Here is a 5,961-nt window from a genome sequence, read left to right on the forward strand (position 1 = left end):
CCACTTTTCGTTTTAGTATTGTTTTGTCAATGATAGTACAGTCGCCAACATATCTGAACGGCCGAGGTGCTTAAAATATCTGAACACGTCCTGAATAGAGGCGTGTTCAGATATTTATGAGCGCCTTAGCCGCTCCGATATATGTGATGACGACTGTCAAAAATCCATGCTAATTAAGTGAAGATAGTTCAGGCATCGAGATAAACTTAACATTGTATTATTTGTTAGACTACATTTTTTTACAGTTCTTTCCAAAGTACAATTCGAATCTTTGATTGAAATCTAGTACAGTTGATTTCATAAACAACTTTACAAGGCAACCTTCCAAAAATACACGACCTTATTGTCAGTCCTAGAGGCGTAAAATTTTTTGGAACGATAGTATATATGTGCAGATGTTTGTGAGCTCGACTGTACCGATTAAATGAGAGCGCTTGTAGGTAAACTACTCAACGATTGACACTGAAATCACTACCAGCATCTATTTTTGTACGAGTCACTGCTGCCTCAAAATTTGCCGACAATAGGATTGCTTACCCTACAAACTTTCTGTATCGGATTTCGGTACCGGTTTTCAGTCCAATCAAACATCGGTACCAAACCGATCCGGTACGATCAGCATCAAATAGTAACGGGCAAAGTGGCCAAAAATATTAACACGCCATTACCATAGAAATAAGGATTTGTTACGATATAGTAAGTTAGGTCCGATTTTTACTTTTTTTTTTTTGGTACTTTTGGATAAAATTTGGTTTTAAACTGGCCAGGATAATAACGAAATCACAATTTGTCTCGAAAAATATGTGTATTTTCCCTTGAGTAACGAAAATACTATATTTCATGGAAGATTTTTTAGGACATACGGTGAAATTGCGCTTAATTATATTGTACAGAACAGGGAACTCTATTCACCAAATTTTACCGAAATCTGCATAAAATCGGTCCAGAGTTAGAACCAAACCAAGTTGGCAGCGATTTTGCCAGACTAGACTGTGCAAGTGTTATTTAAACATCATAATTTCATACAATGCTCACTTTCTAAGGCCCACTTGCACCGTTCCACTAGCCCAGGGTTAACCGGTTAAACCTGAAGTTACCATGGTTACCAGTACAATTTGACACTGGGTTGACGGTTTAACCTCTTAACCCCGGGTTAGTGGGATGCTGCAAGTGGGCTTAACTCTATCTATTTGACGCTGAATGTACCAGGAGCGCATCGGCAATCAGGAGTTTCGACATTCGCCTACTAACAGTTGAGATCGAGGTGCAATATATAAAACCCTTATATCTTTACCTCTCTATACAAGCTTAAACGAATCAAATGTACACTTGCCAAATTTACATATAATGTCACCGTTGATTACAAAAACATGTGCTATCTATATTTTGAAGGATAAAGATAGCGAATCGCATATTAAGAGCGCGGTTACACGTTAAAATGAGACAGAAATACTGGCATAGACAAAAGAAAATTAATAGAATAGTCCTTTCACCGCCACAGACGAGAAATGACGCGCGCGGCGACAACCCAATATTAACCTTCGTGCATTCCGACAAGGTTCACTATGACCTGACAAGATGGGCGTGCCGTTCAATCAGAGGATTTAAAAAGTATGGCGCTGAACGTTTCCATAAATTTTGTGGTAGTTATTTAACACAATCAGTGCCGAAAACCCGACTATCGGGTATTTTATGATTTCGCTCCCAGGCCGGACGACCCGACAGTCGGGATCGTGGTACTACAGCTTCATATGAAGAAATTATTGTGACCTGGCGCGGATGTCTTGTTTGGCTGGGTGGCAATGAATGTGTTAAATAATGTACAAAGCCATACAGCGCCATTTAGTTCATCAAAATGCCCAAATTTTTCAAGTGAAAAACTTAAAACGTCACCTGTCTTTATATTTGTGTCTGGATTTAGCGTGTAACTACGTTCAAAGTATTTTTTAGTCTGAACTACCTACTATTTTAAATATCATTAAACTGGACTAAATTGGTCCAAATTGAGCAGATTAACGTAAGTTAGAGTTTGTGCGGAAATAGAAGAGTCTTGGAATGTCCGTTCCCTTACATTCCATGACTCTTCTATTTCCGCTCAAACACTACGGAGTTACGACAGAGTTATCGGGTAAAAAAATTCTTCCTCAACTTTGATAGCTAAAGTATGTCACTTATATGGCCCCGTACAGTCGCCATCAGATATATCTGAGCGGCCACGGTGCCCACAAATATATAAACACGCCTCTATTGTCAGGGCGTTAGAGTGCGTGTTCATCGTCGTCCTAAGTACGATTCCGATAAGATAATGTACGCTTCTTAGGTAGATTTCTTGCGTGAGATAATAGGTCACTAGTCGCTTTCGCTCCGGTTTTGTCTTCTTATGTTAATCTGCTCATTAAATTTGAAAACCATATTAAATTGCATCTGCAAGGCCGATATATTAACAATTTCGGTTTCGATATAACCATCACGTCGATGTCCGTTTTCCTTGGCAGCAGTAAATATAGTCAAAAACAATTTTCACTTTATTTTTAGAAGTTAGTCTAGAATCTAGATCATTCTGATAAAATATCACCACGTTATTTCATAACACGCACATCACAACACACAAACCGGGGCCGAGTGGTGAATGGCTCAAACTCGACAAGTGTGTGTGTGTGTGTTTGAGAAATCGGCTTGGCATGAAGTCACAGTTTTGTTTTAGCGACAATTTCTAATATATACTCTCTCTAATATATATGTAATAATATCTCTTTTACCAGTTACTATAATTTATTGAAGTCCTTGAGTATACTTACTGCTGTATTACAGAACTCAAGAAGTGCCCCTGTAGAAGAAAAACGATACTAATATTACATACTTAAAATGAAATCCCATATTTAAATGACGTTTCTCAGTCTTAAGCACCAAGAGTGACATTGCCTCATATCAGCACACCATGAAAAAATGTGGCTTTCCATCACAGAAGGGTCCTTACGCTTCATGTGCAATAAGAACCTTTTCATCTGAATTTCTGTTGGAATTTGAGATGGAAAGGACCTTATTGCACTTAAAGACCCTTCTCTGTCGGAAAGCCACAGATGTCAGATATTTGACTAGGTTGCGGCGGAGCCTCCGTAAAACTCGGTTCACACCGGATTGCCTAATTTGAGATAATCTATCTCATCCTAGTCATAGCATGGAGATCGAAATTACTCCGGCTTTCCCTCGCTCACTACCGTTACCTTACATAGAACAGGGACACTCTTAAGACCTGTGCACACCGAGCGTGCGCGTTGTAATATACAGTTCCTTATGAGAGACGACACACCGCTTGCGTGTCGTGTACGTGCGTCTCCAACATTTTAGCACACGTGCACGTCTTCGCACGCGGCCCGTGTGACCTGGCCTTTAAAGTTCATACATCACTTTACAAGTTAGTTGGCATAACAAATAACTCCACCTTACACTAAGGCCTGAGTGGACGCTCGGAGCGGAGCGTTCGGCGGGGCGTGCAGCGTGGCTGTGGGCTCACGCGTGACGTGAGCAGCGTGCACTAAGGCCGCTCCTACACGCTTGCATTTGTTTAACATGCACGCCGCACGCCCCGCCCCGCTGCACGCCCAACATGAGCGTCCACTCAGGCCACGTACACTTATCTATTGGCAAAAAACTGACAATATTGATTTTTGTACACATATTTAATTACACAAACGGGTCTACCGCGATATAGTTTCATTGTTTTTACCTTTACCTTTTCGACGCCGTGTCAAACACAAAAGCTGTCTCTCAGACGCCACGTCACCGAAGTGTCAAAACTGAAATTGAACTTTATGCATATGCACCTAGGTCTATGTTGCTCTGTGGTCTATGACCGATTAATACGTCTTTGGCGTTGGACCTGCGGTGCGTATATATCGGTCATTGGCGTCCAAAAGGTTAAATTAAGAGACCCGTTTGTGTAATTAAATATGTGTACAAAACGCGAGAGTTTAAAGTGTTTTATTGACTTTTGTAGCTGGTTGTACATTTGTGACGATCCGCAGGTAAAGGTACCTTATGGCGGTTGTCGCTTACGCTATTGCGCGGTGCTAACGTGACATTAATCGCCAATAAGTTACCTTTACCCGTGGCACGTCACATTTTTCAGAAATCTAAAATACCAACCGTTGTTAATACAAAAATTAAGTTTCGATATTTTGAGCGAAAACATTCGCGGAAGAATTCATTGTAAGTTATAAGTTAATTGTTAGCATTAGATTTGGGTGTAACTTATTTTTTTAATTCATGTTAATTGCACGTCCAGCGTGTATCATTATGGCTATGCTTCTTATTAAATAGAACCACCATGATATTCAATCAAAATATACATTAATTGATGTTTTAAGACCATTATTAAAAAGTTAGGGCCCTCTGACAATCAAAGAAAATCAGTAAAACTGTGGTCATAATCAAAATCAGTAAAAAAACACTATACTTGGTAAGCAAATCTTGTCAGTAGAAAAAGGCGGCAAATTTGAAAGATCGCGGGTTAGCAACACTACGTTTGAATTGTTCGAAAATCGCGTGAAATTTATATCTTATCTGTGGAACTGTTTTGTTTACATTTCACCGTTGTTCGATGTACATTGCTGCTTTTGGTTCGTTTCCTAGAATACCATACTTTAGTTTGCTTTACATTGCTACTGACGTATCCTGCTTGACAGACTATATCACGCTATTCACGCTGTCCCTGTCACACGATGTTATATAACATTTCATAACAGACAATGTGGAAGCACCATTAGATACAGATAGCATTATTTCTTCTAATACTTAAGAAAAACGCAACTAAAACTAACAGTTATTAAAAATCAGCCATCAGTGTCATATCATACTCATTATCATACCCAACCCTTCGACCAACACGGAAGGGATGCGGCATTCGCACTATTTCCCCTCTGCCTAGGTACAAGATCAACTGATCTAGCGCGGGTAATAAAACTAGTTGCGCTCGGATTTTTAACTAGACCGAGTCCAGACGCGCGAGTGAACACAGCAGCAGAAAAAATGCCAAATTGCTCGGTTTTTTGTTGTAAAAAGAGGTCGGGGACATCAAATTTACAAAAAGGAGGTGTTACATTTCACATGTAATATTTTTTTTACATGTCATACGTTTAATTACATTTCAACACAATTATTATATTTTAGTCTCATGTAATTGCTGGATTTATCGATTTTGCTCGCCCAGTACAAATTGCGGATCGGTCGAGCGACAAATCCGACTTCTCATCTCTCAGAAAACAATAAAGTTCTTTGACGAAAATGTGCTAGTGTGCGTGTTGTGACACTTGTGACTCGTCCGTACACTAAAACAGATCGAGGTGTGCAAGATTTGTCTGTGTAGGGTGTCATTTTCTATGTATTTGTGTCGTCATTACAGATTGGATTTTGTATGTAAGTGTGTGAGAAGTGCGACTGTGTGCACGTTCCCCCCCGCGAAAAATGACAGAATGATTTGAATGTCAAGATATCGCTTGGGCCTATCCCTTCCGACGTGTCGGAAGCCCGTGTTGATCGAAGTATCAGCCCATACCCAAACCAAGACGCGTAAAGTAGATGGCGCCTTTCGACCCCATACATTATGAGGGGAGTAATCAGATAACTTTTGACAATCCATACAACGTCATCTACTTTAGTTGTCACTGAGTTGGGCGAGACTTGAACTCACGGCCTCTGGATTCTGGTGAGTTCAAGTCTCACCCAAGACAGTAATTTTTCCACTTTTAAATTTATTTTAAGCTTAATAGCATCGTTCGCAGACGTTAAAACTTTAAAATTTAGCTGTCACGTTCGAACTATACGCGTGTTCGTCTTTGATATCTCATATATTTTATTTTTACTATTCCTTATGTGTATATTTTATATTTATCATGCCAACTAACTCGCACTATTCACAATTTCATTTTCTAGGGCTCTATAAGTCAATTGGTAACGTCGGAA

The sequence above is a fragment of the Cydia amplana genome, chromosome 25, assembly GCF_948474715.1.
Source record: "Cydia amplana chromosome 25, ilCydAmpl1.1, whole genome shotgun sequence".
Classification (NCBI taxonomy): Eukaryota; Metazoa; Arthropoda; class Insecta; order Lepidoptera; family Tortricidae; genus Cydia; species Cydia amplana.